The following is a 27,906-nucleotide window of genomic DNA, read 5'->3' on the forward strand; positions in this document are numbered from 1 at the left end:
TTCATGGGTCACCATAAGTCAATAGGTGACTGGGAAAGTGTGTGTTGTGTGAACACCTACACCAGAATAAGCCGTTGGAGCTTTACATTGAAACCCCTAGTCAGCCATGAATCTTACTGTGTGACCTTGTCTGTCATTATTCTTCAGCATCTCAAGTCTGTTGAGATAAAAATGTGGGAGGGGGTGTATGCCATCTCAAATGTGTTGAAGCAAAGATGTGATAGAGAAATGGGGGGAAAGTTTTCCTTTGGGTTTTTTGGGAGGGTACATTTGTCAAGCTGTAGTGGGGGGTTAATAAGACACATTTTTAATCTCTGATGTTTGTGTGTCTATTTATTAGTTATAGTTATAATTATAACCCACTGTTCCTCCAATGAGCTCAAAGAGGCATTCCTTGTTGTCCTCTCCTACCACTTTCACTTCACAACTGGTGCATCTACAGTGTAGAAATAATGCAGTTTGACCTCAATTTAATTACCAAGATTGCATAGGATGGACTTACAGGACTTAAAGTAGTGTCAAACTTCATTATTTCTACAGTATAGATGCACCCAACAAACTTTGTGCCATGTAAAAAATTGTTAAACATATTGTGTATAAAAATAGCTTCAGGTTATGTGTATAAGATTTGTCACAAAAAAGAAGAAAAAGGGAATTTTGTGTTTTGAGTTATGTCTCATCTTCAAGATAACACATTATGTATATGAAAATATTCAAAAATCTGAAAACCTCTGAAATCCAAAACATTTTTGGTCTCAAGCCTTTAGGACAGGGGTAGGCAACCCTTTTGAGCCAGGGGCCGGGTTGATGTCCCTCAGACAACTGGGGGGCCAAAGCCAAAAAATAAATAATTAATTTTTTTTAAAAAAAAATTAAATAAATAAATAAACCGGGACAAATGTAGGACAAAATTTTCAAATGGAGGGCACTTTTTAAATAAAAAATGGAGGACACGCGAAAAAATTCGCTGATTTTTTAAAAAATGTTAAGATAAATGCATGTTTCTGAGGCTTCTATAGACAATTGCCCCACCATGCCCCTCGCGTGAGACGCCAAAAGCCCCGGCGGCAATCGGTGGCAGGACCGGGCTGGGGCCGGTCCCAAGGCCTCGCCGGGCCACAGGTTGCCTACCCCTGCTTTAGGATAAGGGAGACTCAACCTGTACTGTCTATAAGATTTAAAGGGGGATGGTTCTGTTTCTGTGGTACCTGGAATCTTTTTATGACACCTGAATCCTCCTCAAACATGTATTACTTTTTTTTTTTTGCCTGCAGTTCTGCCACAGGACAGCTTTGAATTAACCAGAGACTTATTTATTGGATTTATATTCCACCTTTCTCCCAAAATAGGATTCAATTTAGAATTCACATCACAATTTACCACAGGAGTCTAAAGTTTTGAACTTGTTGGCTTTGTTTCCAAACTGGGAACGTTGCATTAGGAATTCTCTATTGCTTGAATTTGTTTATCTTTATGAACTGAATATGGTGCTATGTTTGCCCAATTTGCACTAGTTTTTAGTTCCTTCCCTGTATTTGCATATGTCCACCCCCTTATGTTATCAATATTCACATACCTATTGACAAAATATTGCAAAGAAGACAGTCCTGATGCAATCAAGTAAATACACATTTGCATCAGGATTCTTTTTTACATGAATAACTGATGTGCTAGATCACATGTACACATCAGTAAAATATATTGCACAAAAGAATGTTGATACAATTATACAGGTAGTTGCATCAAGACTGGGAGGGGTGTTTTCTTGGCAATGCTTTGCAAATCACACATGTATTTTCAATATACAGGAGTGAGGGAGAGGATGCAAATGAAATGAAAGAGCAAGGAACCGAGAGAAACTGCATGCTCCAAATACAGAATTAATTACAGAAAGTTTTCTGGTCAAACTGGTATTTGGGAGGGGTGGATGCAAGACAGATGAAACCAGACAAAAAGTAAAGGAATGGAACAGAAGAAATGCTTTCATTGTTAGCATTAACAACAGGTTAGAAAGGCTACCTTTAGGGATTGCAACTCCCAGGATGCCTGAGCCAACACAGTTGCTCACCATGCTGGTGTGGGATTGGGGATGTAGTCCAGAATTTAACTTTCCCAAGCTCTAACTACATCACAGTGACTATTTAAAATATAAGATGTCAAATATATTCAGAAAGATTGCCAACTTCTAATTTTTTACAGCTCACCCTATTAAAAAAAATGTGGCCAGGAAAGCAAGTTTAAAATCAACGTTATACATTTTAGTTTATTTATTCCATACATTCAGCTTTTGCCCCATGAATAGGACTAAAGGCACCTTACAACTGAAAAGAAGAAATGCAGTTTGAACCAAAATCTAGACTTTCATTTTTCTTTTCTTTTCTTTTCTTAAAAACACACATTTAAAAACCAACCAATAAATAAAAATACTGTACTTATGCAGCTAAAAGCTCCATATACAGTAAGCTAGATCAGTTACTAATGCTCACTTGTGAAATGTCTATTCATTATTTGAATTTTGTATCTAATCCCCCCCCCCCCTAAAACCCCCCAACAGCTAGAATCATAGAATCATAGAATCATAGAATCATAGAATCATAGAATCGTAGAGTTGGAAGAGACCACTAGGGCCATCCAGTCCAACCCCCTGCCATGCAGGAAATCCAAATCAAAGCATCCCTGACAGATGGCCATCCAGCCTCTGTTTAAAGACCTCCAAGGAAGGAGACTCTATCACCCTCCGAGGGAGCGCATTCCACTGTCGAACAGCCCTTACTGTCAGGAAGTTCCTCCTAATGTTCAGGTGGAATCTCTTTTCCTGTAGCTTGCATCCATTGTTCCGGGTCCTGTTCTCTGGAGCAGCAGAAAACAAGCTTGCTCCCTCTTCAATATGACATCCTTTCAAATATTTAAACAGGGCTATCATATCACCTCTTAACCTTCTTTTCTCCAGGCTAAACATCCCCAGCTCCCTAAGTCGTTCCTCATAGGGCATGGTTTCCAGACCTTTCACCATTTTTGTCGCCCTCCTTTGGACACGCTCCAGTTTCTCAATGTCCTTTCTGAATTGTGGCGCCCAGAACTGGACACAATATTCCAGGTGGGGCCTGACCAAAGCAGAATACAGTGGCACTATTACTTCTCTTGATCTAGATACTATACTTCTATTGATGCAGCCTAAAATAGCATTGGCCTTTTTAGCTGCCGCATCTCACTGTTCACTCATGTTCAACTTGTGGTCTACTTGGACTCCTAGATCCCTTTCACATGTAGTTTCATTCAGCCAGGTGTCACCCATCCTATATCTGTGCATTTTATTTTTCCGCCCTAAGTGCAATACCTTAGGGCGGAAACTATTGCCCATTCTGGCTTACTTGTGTCAAGTGTCCAGCGGAAAGGCCCTGAGGTGTGCACAGATGAAGAGACAGGGAGTCTCTATTCATATCCACATAGTAGAAACATACTTTGCCAGTTATAGCCAGTGGCAACTGGTAGACTTCATGTCTAGTGGAGTGGTGAGTTTACTCCAGGCTACAGTTCTCACTTTAAATATGCCAGTCAAGCAGCTTAGCCTATTTTCAGGGTGGAGATCAGCATTTTGAGTAGCTCTTTAAAGTGAAAATTAAGGCCTGGAGAGGATTTTCTTCTCTACTGACATAGGAACCACAAGCCACAACTGGATGTAGCATCAAGACTGTACCTGTTGGTTTTGCCTATGGATTACAATGGGATTCAGGAATGGAGATAAGAGGGTGAATCAAAGATAAGAGGGTGAATCTTAAAAGTGTCCTCCTTTTTAAAGTATATTTAATTAAAAAACAGTGTGGCTGTCCAAATATCTGTGTTGATTACTGGAGCGTCAGTGGTTGTTAGCTTTAGATTAATCATTTCACTGCTGATAAGGTCCCCACTTATTCATTTTTGAAAAAACAAACAAACAAACCTCGGTGCTTAAACAGCTATTTCATCTTTTAATCTACAGACATCCAAAATTATACAATGCAAGAATCAAATGCAAATTCTTGGGTGGATGGAACTCTTGGTTATGGATATATTTTCAGCCTTCAGCTGTGGCAGGGCGCACTCATAAAGAACATGAGGAGAATAAGTGACTCCGCCGATGTAGTTATACTGGATCAGCTCTAATGTGTGAGTACTGATGACGTGGACAAGCTGCTTGGTAAGGTGAGGAAGACAACTTGCCCTCTCGACCCTTGCCCATCATGGCTGGCCGTCCGGGGGGGGATGCATTGATGAGATTCCTCACGGATATCATCGGTGCATCCTTCAGGGAAGGACATGTTCCATCTTGTTTAAAGGAAGCGGCGGTTAGGCCACTCCTGAAAAACCCTTCCCTAGACCCCCTGGATATGAGGAATTATAGGCCGGTGTCATTGCTGCCATTTTTGAGCAAGGTGATCGAGAGGGCGGTTGCCCTTCAGCTCCAAGCTGTCTTGGATGAAACCGATTATCTAGACCCATTTCAAACTGGCTTTAGGACAGGCTTTGGGGTTGAGACTGCCATGGTTGCCTTGACCGACGATCTGCGTCTGAGCATTGACAGGGGGAGTGTGACCCTGTTGGTGCTCTTAGACCTCTCAGCGGCTTTTGATACTATAGATCATGGCATCCTCTTGGACTGCCTGAGGGGGTTAGGTATCGGGGGCACTGCTTTGCAGTGGTTCCGGTCCTTCCTCTCGGGCAGGTCTCAAAGGGTGCTACTCGGGGACTGTAGCTCCAGTAAGAGGTACCTCACTTGTGGGGTTCCTCAGGGGGGCTATTTTGTCCCCGATGTTATTTAACATCTATATGAAGCCGCTGGGTGAGATAATACGGAGTCATGGTGCTGGGTGTTATCAGTACGCTGATGACACCCAAATCTATTTCTCTGTATCTCGTTCGTCGGCCTCGAATTACGATAGCATCTCTTCTCTCAATGAATGTCTTCAGGCGGTAATGGGCTGGATGAGGAAAAACAGATTGAAACTGAATCCAGACAAGACGGAGGTGTTCATGGTAGCGGCCCCGAAACCAAGAATTGGGTTGCAACCTCCAGTCCTGGATGGGGTCACACTCTCCTCCAGCGACTGTGTTCGCAGTCTGGGGGTGCTCCTTGACTCGTCGCTCCTGATGACAAATCAGGTAAATGCGACGGTCAGGAGTGCCTGTTATCAGCTTCGGCTGATACGCCAGCTGCGCCCTTTTCTGGAAGTAAGGGATCTCGAGACGGTTTTGCACGCGCTGGTAACCTCACGCCTTGACTTCTGTAATGCACTCTACATGGGGCTACCCCTGTGCTTGACTCGGAAATTACAGCTGGTTCAAAATATGGCAGCCAGGCTTGTCTCAGGAACATCTAGGAGGGACCACATTACTCCGGTTTTGAGGTCCCTCCACTGGATGCCTATCAGCTTCCGGGCCCAGTACAAGGTGTTGGTTATCACCTTTAAAGCCCTAAATGGCTTGGGTCCAAGCTATCTTAGGGACCACCTCCTCCCATACAATCCTCCCCGTGCTCTCCGGTCTTCTGGGAGGAACTTACTACAGCCTTTAAAATCTAGGCTTGCGGCGACCTCCCAGAGGGCATTCTCTGCTGTCGCCCCCAAACTCTGGAACGACCTGCCGGATGAGATCCGTCAGATAACATCATTACACAGCTTTAAAAAAGCGGTCAAGACGGATCTCTTCCGGCAGGCCTTTCCAGATTAACCATCCCGGCCCAGGTTCCTGATTCCCTCATTCCTCCCGTGGCCCCATCTTAGTGATGGATGAGGATCAACAGAGGGATATCAGGGTTCTTAGTTTTTATGCATTGACATTGTGTTTTAATATCTTATACTGTTTAATACTGTCTTAAGGGGGGGAGGGATAAAGTGTTTTTAATTGTCATATTTTATATTTTACTGTTGTTAACCGCCCGGATTGGTTTGTTATTATTATTATATTATTATATTATATTATATTAGTATATTATATTATATTATTATATTATTATAAAACACATTTGGAGGCAGGGCACTAGCCATGTTGCTTCTCCTCTTTAAGAACCATTGCCTTTAAGTCATGTACAGCAAAGATAATGAAACAAGTCATTTGGGAGTTCTTAAATAATGTGAACAGGAACACTGAGGGAGGGACTATCTGTACAGACCTACCAGCACAGAGATGAGTCTGTTTGAGGAGAAAACTCAGAAAAAACCCTTTGAAGGAGCAACTGGGATCATTGCTTTGGATCCTTGACCTATGGAATAAAGAAAAAGGATCTAGTTCTTTCAGGTTTGCATTCTTGCAATTTTTCGGCTATTTGCATGGTTGCAGGCAGGCAGTTTTTCATGTCTGCCTGCAACCATGCAAATAAGTACTATTGCTAAACCCAACTAGAACAGATCAATTGCTGAATAGTAAGGCAAAACTTACCTAAATTCCCTTTTTTGGTGTGTTTTATTCCTTCCTTTCTTCTGAGTCAGGGACCCAGGACATCTTGCAAAACAATTAAAAATTAAATGCAGCACAACAACAACAACAAGAAGAACAGTATTATAATAGTAAAGTGCAATTAAACATGTTTACCAAAATCCTATTAGTTAATTCTGGCTTAAGTAGACCAATTGAATCAATTGTTGACTGATGAGGCAATACCTATGTAAGTCCCACTGATTCATGAGATCTGCTCTAAGAGGGGTTAACAACAGGATTTAGGCTACCATGATATTAAAATAACCATTGAGTTAAAACAGTTATTTAAGAATGTAAAATGGATATATTTGGTATACTCTGGTAAGGACTAGCCTAAATGTTGCCTGCATTGGATGTATGAAAAATGTTACTTCTCTATAAGAGGATGAGACTGGCCACAGTTCTGATATGGTCATCTGCATGGACTCTGTCCTGGAACTTGTCTTAGCATCTCATCCTCTTAGCTTCACATGCTACAGAGAAAATTTTTATCTGTATTGGAAAGTTAAAGACCTGTCATGAAATACCTGAAATTATGTTTATTAAACATGGATGGACAAAAGCTGCTTGACTCTGGAGTGGTAGTGGTTGTGGTGGGGTGTGAGAATATCCTAATGTTGTCACACAGAAACTGGTTCTCCTTTTTATTATTATCATTCTGATGTACATTTTATACACAGAAATGGTATTGTATGTAAATACATCTCTCTGTGTCTTTCTGTCTGCCCTCCCTTCCTCTCTGCTAATAGAGTGTTGAGCTATTTTGCGTGAGGACCAGATAGAAAGGTAACAAAGCGGTAAAATAAGAAAATAAGCTAAGGATCCACAGAGGCAATTTTAGTTTCTCCCTTGGTGTATGTATGTGAGGGTCTTTTTAAGCAACCCAGTTTGGGGGAGAACAGTTCCTTCATCTATTTGTCCTTGATTGGTAACCTTCTTTAGCTTCTTGCACCGGTACACCTCATGAGCTAAAGCCATCCTGCAGGGAAATTTCACAAATGGACAGCTTGTCTAATAGTGATGACTTCTGCACTATAACTTTTTGCATTAAGATGGACTCCCACAGCTCTTTTCTTTCCTCTAAAAATAATGTTTGAAAAGTATGCTGAATCTTCAAATCTAGCCATGACCGCTTTAGTTGTTGGGTAATGCTCTCATTTAATGGCTTTATTTAGATCCATTTTCTGTATGCAAATCCTCAGGATTTGGCTTTACAGCAGCCAGTTTAAAGCACTCTTCATCCAGCCAACTGCATTTGTTCAAGACTCTTGCATGTCCTGCTTTTTCATTCCCTCTCCTAAAGGGACTTGTGTGATGCAGGCATTTTGATAGCCTTCTGTTTTTTACATTAATATGGTGCATTCATACATTCTTAGCTATAAGCCAGCACGCTCAGAGGCCAGCACAAGCTGTGCATGCCATGAAGCAATGAATGGCTGATATTTTCTGAAGTTAGAATCCTGAATTGCATTGTGATTACTTAAACTTGGCAAGCTGACATTTATTATGATACCCTTGATATTCATCAGCTGACTGAAATGAGAATTATTTCCTTAAAGTGACTTCTAAAGTTTTTTTAAATTGTTATAATGTCTGAAAAATTTGGAAATTCAAACTGCACAGCTGATGTTTTTGACATATATTGGATTTGTGAAACATTTCTAGTTTTCCTTCCTTTCATATCAGATTTCCTCTTTCCCTAAGAAAGGCAGATCCCAATTTTTCATCCTTTGAAAACACATTCATTATCATATCATTTTCCTGTTGTCTTCTTTATGTGGGCTTGTATTCCTGTTCATTTAATCTAATGGAAATATGAACTTTGGTAACTGAGGATAAGATCTTGAGTTGCCAAACTGAATATCAGGGCCCTCTTAGATTATAGTATTCTCCCTTTCTTCCTTTGGCCCAGTAACTATGTCCTGTACTCTCTTTTGCAATTTATGAAACCATTCCTAAGAATAATCCATGAAATTTAAGAGGTCACCATAATATGACAGATGACTTGAGGCAAATACACATGTATGACTTTCTAAAATCTTGTAGAACTCTTTCTTAATCTTTGTGCTGGCTGCTTGAGAATCACTGCATAGCTACTCTGTGTTGTACTGTAGCACTAAAGATCTGTCACTGTAAAAATCAACATGTTAATCAAAGATTGATGTTCGTTTTGATGGCCATGTTTAATAATCTGCACACACACACCCATATGCAGGAAAGCCACCTTTTACTATGATTCCCTGATGTGTATAAACACATCTGAATATTCCTGATTCTCACATGACCGTTAAATGATATGACTTTCAGATTCTAGAAGAGATGCAGCTGGATTCAGACTTATCCATAATTGGTGTTGACCCACTGAAATCAAAGGGTCTGAAGTTAGTCATGACTTCATGGAAGCACCATTGATTTCTATCAGTCTAGATTCAACTCAAGATGAGGTCAAGTGTTACGTTTTTCAATAAGGGAGAAAAAAACACTGGGGGAGGGGTGAAAAATGGTACATGAAAACACTAAATCAGTGCATATTTTTCAGGCAAGATCCATGCAAGCGTCAACTAATTTGTATGTAAGGAATTAATAGTGTAAGGAGGAATTTTCAGCAATCTTCTGGCTCCTTTAATAATTTAGAAAAGCATATTTTCTTTATTTTCTTTGTGATTTGTCCATATTTTTTGCTATTAGCTTCATCTTAGACTAATAACAAAAACAAAAATAACAACAATTTATAAATAAAGGTTAATAATAATAATAATAATAATAATAATAATAATAATAACAACAATTTAGGAAAAGCTCCTTTCAAATTATTATAGGCATTCCACCCAGACCAAGGTTTGATTCCTGGCTCGGCCATGAAACCCACTGGCTGCCATAAGCAAGGCAATGGCAAACCTCATCTGAACAAATCTTGCAAAGAAACCTGTTAGGTTTTTTTTGTGGGTTTTTCAGGCTATGTGACCATGTTCTAGAAGAGTTTATTCCTGGCGTTTCACCAGCATCTGTGGCTGGCATCTTCAGAGACTTCAAAAAATGACTTCACAAAACCCTTACAGTTTTCATCTTAGGGCTGACATAAGTTGGAAATGACTTGAAGGCACATAACAATAACTTCTAGAACATAAGAAGGCTGAGATTTGTCACTGTCAACAGCAAACCACTATATGAGTTGTTCTGTTGAACCCAATGGCTGTGTCCCCTTACATAAGGCCAAAGCCCTGTCTTGTTATTGAAAGTTGAGGGTACCCGTGTTCACTGGAAGTGAAATTGCACAATGCACTGTAAAAACATAAAGGAGAATTTATTTTTAAAAATAAATTTAATAAATAAATAATTTTTAAAAATGGGGCAATAGCTTAAATTCTATAGCATATTTTTAAAAAGACTAATGAACCTGGCCACACAGAGAAGATTAATGATGCCATATCCATTTGAAAGTTGCCATGAAGACAAGGAGGCTGAATTAACTGTCAGTGTTATCCTGTAGGAAGAAGGCAATGTGAGTTAATGTGAAATAAATGTACTTAGCTTCTAGATCTCTGGCCTAGACTTTAATGCTCCATATTTCCTCTGCTATATTTTCTCCCCTTCTTTTAAAAGACCAGCTTTACCTTTTGAAGGCAAGAGGCCTATTTAATTTAACTACCTGAGTTCATTTGCTTTTTCTACCTGGAATGTCTTCCTCAGTGATTGTAACCAAGTGGAGGCCTTCTTTGTATGTCTTGCCTCATTCAATTTTTCCCTTTTTCTTTTCTGAAGTAAATGTTTTTGTCAAAACTTCAGTAAAGTCCATTCATGGTAAGAACCATTAAAGTGATTGTTACAGCAAGGGAAATATACTGTGGAAAAACTGAACTTCACACAATACAGGCATACCTGCAATTCTACTGTGAGATGTTTTTCCCCTCAGTGTAGGACCTGATAGTCAGCTCACTCAGTGGAGGCAGATGAGAACTTGTGTTGACTGGCTATCGAAAGAAAAGACAACATGATACTCATTGATGTTGCATCAAAGCTTTTTATTTTATTGAATGTGAGAATTCTCTGTGTGAAACTTACAAAAACTCTCTTAATGAAGTGTTCTGAGCTGTCTTGTTTTCTTGAATGGGCAATATACACTCTCTCCCTCTCTCATGTCTATAGAATAAAGCCTGAGTGAAAATAATGTCAGCTACCAATTCTCTCTTGCTCTCTCAGAAGTTTATCGCACGGGGCCTAAACCGGTCCCCAGCGCGTTCTAACGGGGGCGAGCGGGCGCGTGCATGGAATGCGATGGGCAGGGGGCCTCAAAAGAGCACTTTATCGCACGGGGGCCGCCGCCCGCCGCCGCCGCATGTTCCCATTGCGTCCAATTCTGTTCCAGAGGGCGCCATTTCTGGGAACTGTTTCAAAGCGTCCCCAAAATGGCGCCCTCTGGAACAGAACTGGGACACACATGGGAACATGCGGCGGTGGCGCGGCCCCCCGTGCGATAAAGTCGCATTTGGGCCCCATCCGGTGCCCATCGCGTTCAGGCACGCGCCCGCTCGCCCCCGTTAGAACGCGCTGGGACCGTTTAGGCCCGTGCGATAAACTTATCAGTCCCTTCCCCATCTATCTATCTATCTTTGTTTTTAATTGTTTTAAGTTTTTGAAATTATGTCCGGGAAACGCAGCCAAGGGCTGATAAGGCAGCTAGTTCTCAAACAAACAACCCCCTCCACAGCACAGCAAGTCAGTGTAAGCTACCAGTCCAGAGAGTTGCAGTAGTTTACCAAGGGATTACCAAGAGAATGTCAGACGGTCCGAGGTTCAGGTAACAGATGAGGTCATGAGCAGGCCAGTCCAAGGTCAAATTTCCGGGTATTCAAGACAAGAAGCCAAGGAGCAGAGAGACAGTCTTCCCCTAAAAGAGTCAGAATCATAGAATCATAGAATCATAGAATCATAGATTGGAAGAGACCACAGGGGCCATCCAGTCCAACCCCCCGCCATGCAGGAAATAACAATCAAAGCATCCCCGACAGATGGCCATCCAGCCCCTTGAACTTCCAAGGAAGGAAATCCACTACACTCCGAGGGAGTTTGTTCCACTGTCAAACAGCCCTTACTGTCGGGAAGTTCCTCCTAATATTGAGGTGGAATCTCTTTTCCTGCAGTTTGCATCCATTGTTCCCGGTCCAGTCTCTGGAGCAGCAGAAAACAGCTTGCTCCCTCCTCAATATGACATCCCTTCAAATATTTGAACAGGCTATCATATCACCTCTTAACCTTCTTTCTCCAGGCTAAAACATCCCCAGCTCCTAAGTCGTTCCTCATAGGGCATGGTTTCCAGACCTTTCACCATTTTAGTCGCCCTCCTTGGACACGCTCCAGTTTCTCAATGTCCTTTTTGAATTGTGGCGCCCAGAACTGGACACATATTTCTAGGTGGGGCCTGACCAGAGCAGAATAGAGTGGCACATTATTACTTCCCTTGATCTAAACGCTATACTTCTATTGATGCAGCCTAAACGCAATTGGCCTTGTTAGCTGCCGCATCGCACTGTTGACTCATGTTCAACTTGGGGTCTACTTGGACTCTAGATCCCTTTCACATGTTGTCTCCTTTAGCCAGGTGTCACCCATCCTAATCTGTGCATTTCATTTTTTCGCCCTAATGCATACCTACATTTCTCCCTGTTGAATTCATTCTGTTTGCTGTGGCCCACTTTCTAGTCTATTCAGTCATTTTGAATGTTGATCCGGTCCTCTGGAGATTAGCTATTCCTCCTAATTTGGTATCTGCAAATTTGATAAGTATGCTCCAATTCTGTCATCCAGGTCATTGATAAATGTTGAATAGCACTGGGCCCAGGACAGAGCCCTGTGGGACCCCACTGGTCACTTCTCTCCAGGATGAAAAGGTGCCATGTTGAGCACCCTTTGGGTTCGTCCGGTCAACCAGTTACAAATCCACTTAACAGTTGCCTTGTCTAGCCCACATTTTACAAGCTTGTTTGCAAGAATGTCATGGGGAACTTTGTCAAAGGCCTTACTGAAATCAAGATATAACTATATCCACAGCATTCCCTTCATCACCAAGCTGGTATTTTTATCAAAGAAAGAGATTAGATTTGTCTGGCATGACTTGTTTCTCTGAAACCCATGTTGACTTTGTGATTAGGGCATTGGCTTCTAGATGTTCACAGATTCTCTGTTTAATGATCTGCTCCAAATCTTTCCTAGTATATGTCAGACTAACTGGACGATAAGTGTTGGGTCCTCTTTTTCCCTTTTTGAAGATGGGGACAACGTTTGCCCTCCTCCAGTCTGCTGGCACTTCTCCTGTTCTGCAGGAGTTTTCAAAGATGATTGCCAATGGCTCCGATATTACATTTGCCAGTTCTTTTAATACCCTTGGATGTAGCTCATCGGTCCCGGAGACTTAAATTCGTTTAGATTAATAAGATGTTCCTCACTCTCTTTACTTATTCTGTGCTGGAATCCCCTATTCGTCCTCTGCTCCATTATCCTCAGGTTGAGCACCCTTTGCCTTTTCTGAGAAGACGGAGGCAAAGAAAGTGTTGAGTATTCGGCCTTTTCCTGTCCTCTGTTAGCATTGCCATCTTCTGCACACAGTGACCACTGTTTCCTTTCTTCTTCCTGCTGCGGACATATCCAAAAAGCCCTTTTTGTTGTTCTTAACCTCTCTAGCAAGCCTGAGTTCATTCTGCGCTTTAGCTTTTCTGACCTTATCCTACACTTGCTACTATTGTTTTATTCCTCTTGGTGATTTCCCCTTTTCCATTTCTTAACATGTTCCGTTTAAAATTTGCTGAGCTGAAAGTTCCTTGGTCATCCATCCTGGGTTCTTGCAACACCTCCCATTTTTCTTTCTCACTGGAACTGTTTTAATTTGTGCCTTTAGTATCCTTTTTTAGAAACTCCTCCATCTTGAACTCCCTTCTCTTAGTATTCCTGACCATGGGATCGCCCCCAGTATTTCTCTAAGTTTACTGAAATCTGCTCTCCTAAAGTCTAGGATGCGTGTCTGACTATGCCTGGCTTCTCCTTCCACGGTATAACAACTCCAGGAGAACATGGTCACTTCCACCTAAGGATCCCACCACTTGCACCCCGTTAACCAAGTCATCCTTGTTGGTTAGAATCAGATCTAAAATAGCTGATCCCCTTGGTGCGTCTTCCACCTTTTGGACCATGAAATTGTCTCCAAGGCAAGTGAGGAATTTACTAGACCTTGAGGATTTGGCTGAGTTTGACTTCCAACAAATATCATGTAGTTGAAGTCACCCATCACTACTACATCCTCCTTTCTGATGTGTGGTCATCTGTTCTAGAAAGGCACCATCCAATTCCTCCGTCTGACTGGGGTCTGTAGTAGACTCCCACCATAACATCCTTGTTGTTTCCCTGCCCTTTAATTTTTACCAGATGCCCTCCACCTGGCTTCCAGGATTGATCCTGGATCTCTTCACTGGTGTAAATGTCCCTGACATATAGGGCTATCCTCCTCCCCTTTCTATTTGGCCTGTTCTCTTGAAAAGTTATACCCCCCTATTTCCACATTCCAACATGAGACTCATCCCACCAGTTTCAGTGATGCCTATTAACATATTTGCTTTGTTGTACTAGGAGTTGAAATTCATCTTGCTTATTTCCCATGCTCTGTGCATTAGTGTAGAGGCATCTAAGACCATGTGTTCCCTTCCTTGCTGCCTGTCCAAGTTCTTTTCTTCCCACGTTGGGCCTTGCACTGTGTCTTATTCCCTCTCTGCCAGTTTGACTATCTTCTCCAGCCTTTTTGCCTTCCAGAATACTGTCTCCTCCCCCACATAACTCAGTTTAAAGCCCTCCTGATCAAATTCTGAGGCATTGGCAAAAATGTTTTTGCCAACTGGCTGAGATGCAACCACCCTTGCCAGAAGTCCCCCTCCTCATGGAACCAGCCCATGGTCCAAGAATCCAAATCGTTCTTGGCGGCACCATCTACGGAGCCAGTTATTTACATCCGCTATTTTCTTCTCCCCTTCCTGTACCATGCCCTTCGACTGGGAGAAGAGAGAGATGACAACCTGTGCATCCACCTCTTTCAACTCCTACCCAAACCTCATAATCCCTTATGATATTCTGAAGGCTATGCCTTGCAGTACATGTTTCCCACATGAACCAAAAGAAAGGGGTAATGGTCAGTGGGTTGACCAGTCTTGTCAGCCTCTCTGTCACATCACGGATCTTGCCCCAGGGAGACAGCACACTCCCGAGACATCTTGTCAGGCCCACAAACCACTGGTTCAGTGCCTCTCAGCAAAGAGTCCCCGATGACCACCACACGCCTCCTTCGAGGCTTAGTAGCGGCCGTTCCCTTTGGTGGAGCTCTCTGGGTCCCCTGCTCTGTCCCTGAGGTTTGTCCCTGCTGTTTTCCTCATCATCTTTGATAGTAGAGAGAGATTGAAATCGTTCTGTATCTGTAAGCTTACAGAATGTCCCTGGTTTCCCTACCTGTGTGTGACCTTCCTCCAACTATCTACTCTGTTGTTGTGTGAAATGACCTTCTCTCCCCAGCAACTTCCTCTTGTGTTTCCTGTCCAGAACAATTTGGTCCGTTCTGGTCAAGAAAACCTTTTCCTCCCTATGATGCTGAAGTGTAGCCATCTGGACCCCAGCTGCTGACCTTCTTCTAAGAGGGCTACCAACTGCACTTGGGCAGGTAAAGTTCCCCATATCCCTAGGCAAGAAGACAAACATCCCACAGGTGTTGCAGGTGACTGCAGCAGGGCCTTCAGTGTCCATATTGAAAGTCTTAAGGAAACTCTGAACAAAACTGTGGTTTCCCCTGCTAAACACAAGTGTAAAGACCCCCTGATGGCTAGCCTTTCCCCCCAAACTCTGTCCTTGAGTTCAGTTCACTGGCCTTATATTATGTACCAGCTCCTTCAGAGCAACTCTCTGACTCACTCCTCAGCAGAAGTACTCACAAGCCCCTTAAGGAAAAGGGAAAAGAAAATGTGGAAAATTAGAGGGCCCCCTCTAACAATGTTCCCAGCCCAGCTTCTCCTGTGTAGTCCAAACCCTCCTTGTCTAATAACAATTTTTAAAAATAAAAATAAACAATTCGCGCGCCGTTAGGCGCGCGCCTCCCCCAAGACTTAAAGAGAATTAGGCTCTTTTCCACCCCACCAATATCCACAACAATATCCCAAGTTTAAAAAGGTCAGATCTCACCAAAGCACATGGAGAGAGAAAACCAGCTTTCCTCTTGAAAAAGGTGAGCTAGAGGCCTCCCCCCAGGACTTAAAGAGAATTAGGCTTCTTTCCACTCCCACCAATACCACAACAATCCCAAGTTTAAAAGGTCAGATCTCACAAAAGCACATGGAGAGAGAAAACCAGCTTTCCTCTTGGAAAAGGTGAGCTAGAATGCCTCCCCCAGGACTAAAGAGAATTAGGCTTCTTTCCACTCCCACCAATATCCACAACATATCCCAAGTTTAAAAAGGTCAGATCTCACAAAAGCACATGGAGAGAGAAACCAGCTTTCCTTTGGAAAAGGTGAGCAGAATGCCTCCCCCAAGACTTAAAGAGAATTAGGCTTCTTTCACACTCCCACCAATATCCACAACAATATCCCAAGTTTAAAAAGGTCAGATCACCAAACACATGGAGAGAGAAAACCAGCTTTCCTCTTGGAAAAGGTGAGCTAGAATGCCTCCCCCGGACTTAAAGAGAATTAGGCTTCTTTCCACTCCCACCAAATCCACAACAATATCCCAAGTTAAAAAGGTCAGATCTCACCAAAGCACATGGAGAGAGAAAACCAGCTTTCCTCTTGGAAAAGGTGAGCTAAATGCCTCCCCCAGAGACTTAAAGAGAATTAGGCTTCTTTCCACTCCCACCAATATCCACAACAATATCCCAAGTTTAAAAAGGTCAGATCTCACCAAGCCACATGGAGAGAGAAAACCAGCTTTTCCTCTTGGAAAAGTGCCTAGAATGCCTCCCCCAGGACTTAAAGAATTAGGCTTCTTTCCACTCCCACCAATATCCACAACAAATCCCAATTTAAAAAGGTCAGATCTCACCAAAGCACATGGAAGAGAAAACCAGCTTCCTCTGGAAAAGGTGAGCTAGAATGCCTCCCCAGGACTTAAAGAGAATTAGGCTCTTTCCACCCCACCAAACCACAACAATACCCAAGTTTAAAAAGGTCAGATCTCACCAAAGCACATGGAGAGAGAAAACCAGCTTTCCTCTTGAAAAGGGTAGCTAGAATGCCTCCCCAGGACTTAAAGAGAATTAGGCTTCTTTCCACTCCCAACCAATATCCACAACAATATCCCAAGTTTAAAAGGTCAGATCTCACCAAAGCACGGAGAGAGAAAACCAGCTTTCCTCTTGGAAAAGGTGAGCTAGATGCTCCCCCAGGACTTAAAGAGAATTAGCTTCTTTCCACTCCCACCAATATCCACAACAATATCCCAAGTTTAAAAGGTCAGATCTCACCAAAGCCATGGAGAGAGAAAACCACTTTCCTCTTGGAAAAGGTGAGCTAGAATGCCTCCCCCAGGACTTAAAGAGAATTAGGCTTCTTCCACTCCCACCAATATCCACAAAAAATCCCAAGTTTAAAAAGGCAGATCTCACCAAAGCACTGAGAGAGAAAACCAGCTTTCCTCTTGGAAAAGGTGAGCTAGAATGCCTCCCCCAGGACTTAAAGAGAATTAGGCTTCTTTCCACTCCACCAATATCCACAACAATATCCCAAGTTTAAAAAGGTCAGATCCCTCAAAGCACATGGAGAGAGAAAACCAGCTTTCCTCTTGGAAAAGGTGACTAGAATGCCTCCTCCAGGACTTAAAGAGAATAGGCTTCTTTCCACTCCCACCAATACCACAACAATATCCCAAGTTTAATGATACCACTGGCAAAGAACCACACATGCTCCAGGTGCTTAAGAAGGCAAGGAGCTGGCCTTCAGCTGTGCCTGATTATGAAGACGCTTCTGATAAAGCCCCGAGATCTTCGAAGGCCCTCTCTTCTGCTCGACGCTCATTGAAGGTAGCACACTGCCCAGACCTCCTCCATGTCCACAGCCTCGGCACCAGGCAAACTTGACTGCTGAACCTCTGGGAGGGCCCATAGACTCTGCTCCAGCAGAACAGGGCCAGCCTCTGGCTCCTCCATTACAGTTCAAGCCCCTGGGGCTCTGGCTCCTCACATACAGGTCAGATCCCAGAGGCTTATGCTCATCCTCTGAGTCCTCCAAGCCATCTTCCAGGCTGGGCATGACAAATTATATGTTTTATTCTTGTATTTTATTGTTACTGTTAGGTTGTAATCCCACCTCGATCCACCTGGGAAAGGTGGGAAAATACAAATATTATTATTATTATTATTATTATTATTATTATTATTATTATATCTATCTATCTATCTATCTATCTATCTATCTATCTATCTATCTTTCCAAAAGATAAAAACTTATTCTTTTCTTCTCGGGGAAATGATACAATGATGATTGCTTATTTGTATATTTTATTCACTGTGACCATGGACAAGTACAACACACTTAGAGGAAGGCAATGGCAAGCCTCCTCTGAAAACATCCTACCAAGAAACACTGATAGGGTTGCCATAAGTCTGAAATGAATTGAAGACACGACACAAAGCAACAACAAACCCACAGTGAAGAAGTCCAGCTGTTGTTAGTGGAGGCCAGTGGCTCCAGTATCAGTGGGACAGTGAATCCATTCTTAGTGCAAACTTCAAAAGGATCTATCTAAGGTATGGGACTTCTAGAAGATAGGATTTAGTACCTTGGACACATCCTGTAAGGTCTTCACTTGAGCACAGAATGGATTGACTTGCCCCACTGATGTGAAAGCCACCAGTATCTTCTGGCTGCTGAATCTGCTGTACTCTGTTAGACCTTTGTCCCATTTAGACATGAACTAGTACTTGCCGGATGAGGTATTTTCTAGTCCCACTAGCTGAGACCATTTTCACTGGAGGTTTGAATTTTGGACATTCTACATTCAAAACAATGTGCAAGGTTAGTGAGCTGTGGCCCTTCTGAGTCTGACAGTGTAATCCTGGACAGAAGTAAGCCACCTAGCTTTTTTTTAAAAAATCTCTCCTGAGGTATACATGTGTGTATAGGGTTGTAACTGGAGTGTGTCAGCTGACAACAATGGATGGGATTTACAAGTAATATACCCTCGTGTGTCCCGGATAGAGCACAGTGTGCTAAGCAGGGTAGCTCAGAGCTACATGGGCAAGTGGTCTAACTCACAGAACAGCAGTTTTGACAACCTATATACTCTTAGAGATGTCACACAAAGAGGCATTCACTGCCTCCTTATGCAACACTCCACCTAAGTACTGGGTGTACTCTTATATTTTACTAGTGACAGGGAGAAGGTGAGAATGCTCAGGTAGCATCAAGCTGCAGTTGTGTAGGTAGGAGAAATTAACAATTCTTGCTCTCTCACATCTCCAGAAAATGCTAGAGTACCTAGTGAACTTGCTATAGATCCAGAAGCTCTTCCTTTTGCCATGATGCACAAATTCAGCCAGATGCTGCTCCACCACCCCAGTCCCATCAAACTGTTATGCTGGGGTAAAAATGGAAGTACAGAGTAATTACTGTACGTTGTTTTTTGCCAGGGTGGTAGTGGATCTTAGCCAATGTGAGCTAGTAATTTTCATATTACCTCATTTATATTGATGTTAAATTCCTATGTGTGTAGGAAATAAAAAAATAAGCCAGTGTGGTTTGGTTTGAGTACTGGACTATGGCTCATGTGTAGCAGTTTGAGTGTTGGACTATGAGTCTAGCAAACTAGGATTTTAATCCCTGCTCAGCTATGCAAACCCACCAGGTGACCTTGGGCAAGTCACACTCTCTAAGTTTAAGAGGAAGGCAATGTTGAACCTCTGCTGAATAAATATTGCCAAGAAAATTTGCATAGAGAGTAAATGAGAGCAAGCATATGAGCGAAGACAAAGAGAAAGGGCATACATGCACCCATGTACCCCACAAAGGAAGAGTATCTACCTTTGTGAGTGTTTATATGCTGGTTTCTATCAATCCATATGGAAGTGTATTGTATGGCTTCCCATAACCTTTAAGACAGTACTACATACACCAAATATATTATTACAAGATACTGGAGATTCTTCCCAACCTACATAGTCTCTATGAGACTCCTTGAGCTCCCATTTGAACTCTAAAGTCCCACTGTGATCATGACAACAGTGTTTATGTGCTATTGTAATGCTGGTTTGATAAGCCTAAGTGCTTTTTAATGCATAACATTACAGCTTGTGTACCTTATTCTATCCCTTACAGAATGGCTGTCTGGAGGGATGTAATTCCAGTTTCTTGCTTCTGCACACCATTATTTACAAGACACAGTATCATTCCTATGCTGAAGATGGTTAGAGCCACTATCAAGCTATATTTAGTTGCAGTAATTTGGCAAGTGTCACACTCACAGAGTATAATAACACCCTCTCCATTATGTACATGACTGGATACTAGTGCTGTCTTGATTTCTATTGAGCACGGACAGGCTTGTTTAGAGGACTGGAGAGCTTTTTTGGCTCTCAGCATGGACTGAATTACCACTAGTTTTGAGAAATAGAAGTGATTTTCTGGTCACTTCTGCTCAGTTTTGGAGACTATATGTGTTGGACCCTTTAAAACAGCATTTTGTGGCAACCCACATCCCCCAGGGAGAGTTTTCAGCTGAAAATCCAGATTTTTTCCAGGCTTTTTTTTTTTTTTGAGAGGAGGATGGAACTTTAGGGGACACGGCATGGGACACGGCCAGCACAAAACTATGCATGTGTGGTCCACACTATTCTCATCCACATGGTAGAGAATTCATTTGTCCCCAGGGAGGATTCTTGAGCACCTCAGGGATGAATCTGCTCAGTTTCAACAGGTAATAGGAGTAGCTGGTGTCTCACCCACCTATCCTACAAAGCCACATTCTCAACATCTTCCCTTGGCTGTACTTAGTGAAAACTCTTCTTGGTTTTTTTTTTTCATTAAAAAAAAAACCCAACCTCTTACATGGACACTCCAAAGGAGGTGTTTAAGCTTCCAGAGGGATATGGCTGGTTGATGCTAGAAAGAGGAGGAAAAGCAGGCATAGATGGATCTTTACTTTCCATGATTTTATGTTCCAAAGCAGAGACAGGCAACTATGGAAGTTTCAGAGGCAGTATCTGCTACAATGGCAATCCACCCTGAGATTTCTGAAAGTTGTACTTCTACTTTTGTGAAAAGGCTTTGGGGACTAAAGCAAGGGAGTGCCTGTCTTGTTTGAGCCATAAATTGTGATCCAGGGACATGATTCTCTGTTTTTCACTCCCATACTTTTTTAGTGTGTGTGTTGTGTGCCTTCTGACTTATGGGGTTTTCTTGGTGAGATTTGTTCAAAGAAAGTTAGCCATTGTCTTCCTCTGAGGCTGAGAGCATGTGACTTTCCCAAGGTCACCCAGCTTTCATGGTCAAGTGAGAATTGAACCCTGGTCTCCAGAGTTGTAGTACAATATTCAAACTGCAGGAGGCTTGAAAACTTGGAATCATGGGCTGCGTGATTCCCATCCCCATTCTAATGCAACAGCCACCAAATTTTGAATTTTTATTCTTGCATGAAAATATTTTCTCTTAGCAGGCTAATTTCTTATGATGAACCTTCCAAATTAATTTCCCACCAATATCGTCTTTCAAATTAATGTTCCATTCAGTTACTTCTCCCTAAGACGATTCCTCTAGCCTGAAGGAAAGACTCCACCCCAATTTCCTAATCTCATTCAGTCATGCCAGCTTGCCTTCAATCTTATGAGGGTCCCTCTGCCTTCCCTGCATGTGTTTGCAAAGAAGCTCTCAAAATGAGGGGGAGGAGGGGGGAGAAAAGAAAGATGCATGTTCATGGGAAGCCCTAGACATTGCAACAGAAGCTGGACAAGACACCAGACCAATCCACTTTTCCACTGAAATCATGCTATCTCCCCTCCACTATAGAGGCAATACTCAAGACTAGAGATGTCAATACTGACTATGTTTGTGTTTTTGTAGTAAGTGGACAATGCAAATAAAATTCTTCTTACTGTGATGTGGTGAGAGTCCCCCCCCCCAGATTTTGTGCATTTTTGTAAACATTATTTTTTGCATTTCTTTAGAACGTGTAAAATTGAAAAATACAGTCACTGTTGCCTTGTTGCATAGACTAGCAAAAATAACATTTAATTTGTTTATGTCTGTGTTAACAATGAAAAGGGATCCTGTAGCCACATTTGAGACTGAGAGAAAGAAGTTTGTAGTGCAACCTTTCATAAACTGAGTGTATTTCATCAGGGTGAGCAATGCCCTTTGTGTCCTTATATGCTTGTTGTGTCCATGTGTACAGAGAAGAGGCACTAATGGTGCATAGAAAACATGAAGGGGGACAAAATGTTCAGGCATTGTGCTAGAAGGGAGTTCTTGTGAGGAAGGTGGTGAATTCTGACAGGCTGTCTGATCAGACTGAGGAGGCCTGTCTTAACCAAAATCATAGCAGTGGCAAGCTTATTTAACCTCCCTACTCAAGACAAAACAAGACGCACAACTGATGGGCAGCTGTTGTCCCATCAGTGAGCCATCTAGCTGGTTTCCATGCCTCTGCCCAACTATGGCTCAGTAGGCCAGTTCTGCTTGTTCCTAAAGGCAGTGGTAACTCAGGGCTGTACATACGGATGGCGGGATGCCACCCCTGTTTGCCCCAGATTCAGGTCATGGCAACCACATGCGGCAGCCTCCAGAGGGAGCAAAAAAAAAAAAAAAAAGAAGCCCCCGAAAGGGGCTTCTTCTTCTGTCCTGGAAGGAGCGCCATAGGTGCGTTGGTGCACCATGATGATGCCTTTTCCACACTGTGCCATTTGGGTGCTGTGCCTGACATGCATCATCATGGTGTACACCATGTGGATGGGCGTGTGCCAAAATGGCACTCGGGTGGTGCAGTAAAGGCTTCGAGCGTGCAAATTCTCAGCACTCACCGTGCAAATAGCTCCATACTCCTCAATTACATCAAAACTAGATTAATGTAATTCCCTTCATGTGGGACCATCTTTGAAGAGTCTTCCAAAGCTACAGCTGGTCTAGAGTATAGCATCAAGGGTTAGAAGGCATGTGACCTTGGAATCACATTACTGCATTTGCTATTAATTTTCTTCCAGTCCCAGTTCAAAGTATTGGTGATAGTCCTGAAAGTCCCAGATGCCTTGAGTAAATGATCCCTGATTGCCTCTTTCAGCTTTCTGAGTTACGAAGGTAGGAGCTTTCTGAGGTTTCCATGGACTGGAGATACTGTGACAATTTCTTGGTAACTGCACCGACCTTGTGGTATGGATGGACCACCTCATCTTGTTAAATAGAAGCTGTTCCTCTCTCTGGATATCATTTTTTAATTGATGAAGATATATCAATTCAGGAATCCCTTTGTTTTTGTTAATGATTTCTATGCATTTTTATTGCTTCTGTATTTTTTTTTAAATTCATGCTTTTATATTACCTGTGTTTCTATACTGTGGTAGGGAAACTGTGGCCCATGGATCATATGCAGCCTCTGCCCCCCATTTGGACTCCCCAGGCCCTCAGGACAAGACTCCAAATGGCCAAAAACAGATGAAAGATGTTGCTTCCAGTTTGCAGAATAAATGAAGACTTGTTTAACATTTTGGATTGTTTCACATTTCAGAGAAATTCATGGAATTTGACAGAAGCAATCTTTTTTAAAAATAAATGTTATTAATTATAAAACATGACATACAGGTGACACAACATAAATACATTCCATAAAAACAATACTAGAAAACATACAGAACATACAAACAGAAAAATCTTATAAAATCTGATGCCAAGATGACTTGATTATGTGTTTATAATGGTTATTGAAAAGAATATAAGTTTCAGTAGAATCTGTTATTAATGTATCCGTAATCAAGAAAGTCTTACTTCCTGTTACTCCAATTAATTCGTTTTCGACGTTAAATTTAGTATATTGTTTTGTCATTTAAAGAAAAATTTACTCTCTAGCATAAACAAACAGACTAACAAAAATAGCAAGTATATAAAGGTTATTTCTCATTGCAGATCTTGTATTTTACTATTAAATTTTATACATTCCTATTTCTTGTTCAACCTTTACTAGAAAAAACACTGTTCCTCATATCTGGCTAGATCTGCTAGTAACTCAAAATCATCTCTGTGAAACTATGGTGGGTTACAGACCGCCGAAAAGCGGCGCTCTGCCGCTGCCGGCGGTTGCTGCATCTGGGAACCACAGCAGCCAAACTGCGCGGTTCCCGGATGCAGCGAAATAGAAGCGCCAAAATAGTGCTTCTTCTTGCGCCCCGGATGGGATGCCGCGAGGTGCTACTCACGCACTTGCGGCGTCACATTCAGGGTGCAACGTACGGACGCTATGCGTCCGATACGTCAAAATGGTGGCACCCGTGTGTATAGGGCGCCGCCATTTTTACGCCCTCGTCACGTGCTAGGGGAGAGGCCGGTATGGACGCTAGGTCCTTGGCCAACCCCTAGCACATGACGGGGGCGCCGCTAAGGCCTGTTTGTAACAGGCCTACAGTTATTTAAACTTTATTCTTTCAATCCTTTAGGAGATTAGGTGGCCCCATTTTTCCCCCTAAATAATCTAACACTTTCTGCCATACTTCCAAAAATTTATCTGATTTTTCATCTCTCAACTTTCTTGTTAATTTATCTAGCTCAAGTACCTCATACAGTTTTAACATCCACGCCTCTATACTCGGAACACTCTTGCTTTTCCAATACCTTGCATATACAATTCTGGCTGATGAAATCATATAAAATAAAGTGCAGCTGTATTCCCCCCCCCCCCCGCCCAATTCATCATTAATCATATTTAACAGAAATATTTCAGGCTTGAATTCCAGTTTTATACTCAATATCTTATTGATTATTTTACAAATAGTTGACCAGTATTTTGATCCCTTTTTACATTTCCACTATAAGTGGTACAGTGATGCCTTCTTCTTAACACATTTCCAGCATTTATCTATTCCCATAGATTTTACAAGTTTTTACTGGTATCATGTACCATCGATAACATAATTTATAATAATTTTCTCTTATATCCTGGCAAAAGGTATATTTCACTCTTTTCGTCCTTGTGTTTTCCCATTGTTTTAAATCTAATGTTCTTGCTATATCTTGCACCCATCTTGATACAGGAGGAATAAGAATGGAAACTGACAGGCTTTCAGATATGAGTGGGTCCGGATGGAACAGGATTGGCCCTTTAATATAATTTAAATGGAATAATTTGCTTTATCTGAACAAAGAAGCAGGCCAGCCCCACTCACAGTCTCCCCATCTTCCCAGTCCCTGACATTTCCATGGTTCATGGCATGGTGTGAGGAAAGGGGCTTTTCTTCATGTTCCCTTGAACATAGGGCTATCTATGTTTGGTGAGGTATTTTGAATTCTCTGCCAGAGACCACTAGTCCTAATTCTCTGATTCAACAAACTACAAATCCCTGGATTCCATAGTGTGTAGTCATGGAAATCAAAGTAATATGAAAGAGTTGCAACTGTGTACAGTGAAAGGATGTTTTAACAGCACTTTGCAGGTGTTGCAAAAGGACTGTTCAAAGTCTTTTGCTATGCTCTTATCAATCCTAAGAGCCCCCGCCCCCCACATATAAAAAAATAAAAACTAGCAAGGACTGCAACAAACAGTTCAAGTTATTCTTTAAACATTGCAATATGCAATGGCAACGAACTAATTTTTGAATACTGTGGGTTTAACAGGAATATATTAATTTTTAGAATCCACTTTCCTGACCCTGTGTTCAATTGAACATGAATAGAAGGCTTCTCCTTCAGAAAAAGCCAATGCAGCCAGAAAAGCCAATGCTGTTTTGGAAGATATCTAGAGAGCACCAGGATTCTCACCCAATATTTTACCATTGTTCCTACTCATGTTAGTTCTGAAATGTAATCTCACTTGTATTCTTGTTACAAAATAAGCTACAGACAATAACTCAGCTTGTGACTTCTTCCAAGTGAATGCATAGGAAGATCATGGTCTGATCAGAGTGAACTCTCTCACTCTAAAATTTGTGGAATGAAGCTCATTTATTGAACCATAAGTCATCACTGCTTTGACATGTATAGAAAGTTCAGCAAATCTCCTTTATTAGGATTCCTGGCTCCAGATGTTCAATGAAACATCAATAGAATCACCACTTAGTACAGGGCTGGCATGTGGGGAAATATGCCAAGTAGGGTTCCTGTATGTCTGTATACTCCCATTTCTTCAGCCTCTTAGTTGTCATCTGTGCTGCCTAAATGCCAGCTTAGGGCATGGGTCTTGCCTCCTCAATGGAAAGGTGGATTGGTGATGGATTGAAGGTGCTTCCTTTAAGGGCTGAACCATAGCAGCTGGGAGTTTCCATGCCAGTGAGATGGTGAATCTTCTGTAGGCTTTAGTCCAGATTTGAAAGGAGTTCTCTAGACCTGTTTGGGAGGGATAGATTGCAGTAGCTTGGATAACTCCCTTAATTTTTAAATTAAGCATAGGGTGGATTCACTGCCCCATTGACATGGAAACTAGCTGTATGAATGGAATAAAACAATCAAAGGAACACAAAGACACAAAGTACTGATACCCTGAATGTGGTTACCTCTACTTGCTAGGAGGCCATTGCTCTGTGGAAAGAACTGGTTGCATCCACATTCCACAACAGAGGTCTTTCCACACTGTACAATTATAGCACTATGATTTCACATTGCCATTGCAACCTCCTATGGAATCTTGGGATCTGTAGTTCAGTGAAGCTCTAGAGTTTTTGGACTGAGAATTCTAACTGCCCCTCACTAAACTGCAAATTCTATGATTCCACAAGATGGAATCATGGCAGATCAGTGGAATTGTAGTGCTATTACTCTGTAGTGTGAAAGAGGCCTAGATGAAGGGAAGAGCTTGGTGTGCCTTCAAGTCATTTCCGACTTATGGTGACCCTAAGGTGAACCTACTATGAGGTTTTCTTGGCAAGTTTCTTCAGAGGGGGTTGCCACTGCCATTCTCTGAGGCTGAGAGAGAATGACTTGTCCAAGGTTGTCCATGGCTAAGCTGGGGTTCGAGCCCTAGTCTCCCAGTGTCCTAGTCTAATGCTCAAATAATAATAGTTTAATACTATGCTGGCTCTGAACAGAAGAGCTACTTCAGCCATTATGCCTCAGTAACCCTATGCTTCTTGTTACAGGAAAAAGCCACCTGCTGCTTGATTCAGGGGGAAAAAGATATTCTGTTGTTTCCAACCCCTTCTGCTGAAGGAGACACAACAGTGTTATCGTGCCATCTTGTGGTTTCATCAAGAAGGGGCATTTAACAGCAATGCAGTTTGGCAGCAAGCAGAAAGTTTTAAGGACTGTTTCCTGGTGGACGATCTAACAGACAATCTGGAATTGGTGATAGCCTGCTACGTCCTATGGCATGTCTGTTTCACACAGGGCACATTTTTCTGAGTGATGATGACAAGAAATTGGAAGTGACAAAAGGCATGAATAAATCTGCCCTGGAATGTTAATTACAGTGAGATTTGCTTGTAATGTTTTTGCAAAGATGAAATTGATAGCCTGCTGTGACATTATTACCTGTCGACATTCTTCTGCTTTAATATTTGTTGTGTCCACAAATTATGATTGATGCATATTTCAACAGACTGGATGCATATACTGTGGATTTCCTCTGTTGTGCTATTCTTTCTGTGCGTGTTTCCAGTAGTGAATTCACCATGGGGTGGTTAGATAGAGGTTGTGCCACTTTAAATCGCTTAGTTCTTTACAGCTGTAGCCTTTTCTTTGCTCAGAAGCATACAAAATAAACACAGTACAGTATGGTCTTTCTGGGCTGAGCCATGGAATCTACTTCTCTAGATGCAGAAGATCCTTGGGATGCTATTTTCTGCACCTGCCATAAAGCATAGGGAGATTCCTTTTTGCATATTATTGAGGGGAATGACCTGTCCCATGTTTTTCAACGTGGGAAGGCAAGGTAAGCTTTTGTCTAGGGCAGGGGTAGGCAACCTGCGGCCCGCGGGCCAGATCCGGCCCGCCAAGGCCTTCCAAGCAGCCCCCCAAGCAGTCCTGCCACCAATTGCCACCGATTTCCCCATTTTTCGCCGCTCCGGGCGCCATTTTGTTTTTCAAAATGGTGGCCGAAGTCTCGCGTGACCTCAGGATGTCAAAGGTCACACTAGATTTTGGCCGCCATTTTGAAAAACAAAATGGCAGCGCCCATGTAGGAGGCCTGGTGCAGCCCGTGGAGCACTCCAACAGGGCTCCAGGGGCTGCAGTAGGCCTGCAGCAGGCTCCACCTCGCTCTCCGCCCTCCTCCTCCTCCTCCCTAAGAGCAGGGAAAGGAGGAGGAGGAA

General features: G+C 42.3%; 1 long non-coding RNA gene across 1 annotated transcript in view; it reads left to right on the plus strand.

Moving 5' to 3' along the window:
- LOC121927191 overlaps window positions 1–26,867 on the plus strand; it is a 46,491-nt gene extending 19,624 nt beyond the window's left edge. The window contains exon 4 of the long non-coding RNA XR_006103156.1: window positions 26,737–26,867. This is a non-coding gene — a long non-coding RNA (uncharacterized LOC121927191). The remainder of the gene's footprint in view (window positions 1–26,736) is intronic.
- Window positions 26,868–27,906: the final 1,039 nt, after the last annotated feature.

This window comes from Sceloporus undulatus, chromosome 3 (genome assembly GCF_019175285.1).
Source record: "Sceloporus undulatus isolate JIND9_A2432 ecotype Alabama chromosome 3, SceUnd_v1.1, whole genome shotgun sequence".
NCBI classification, from domain to species: Eukaryota; Metazoa; Chordata; class Lepidosauria; order Squamata; family Phrynosomatidae; genus Sceloporus; species Sceloporus undulatus.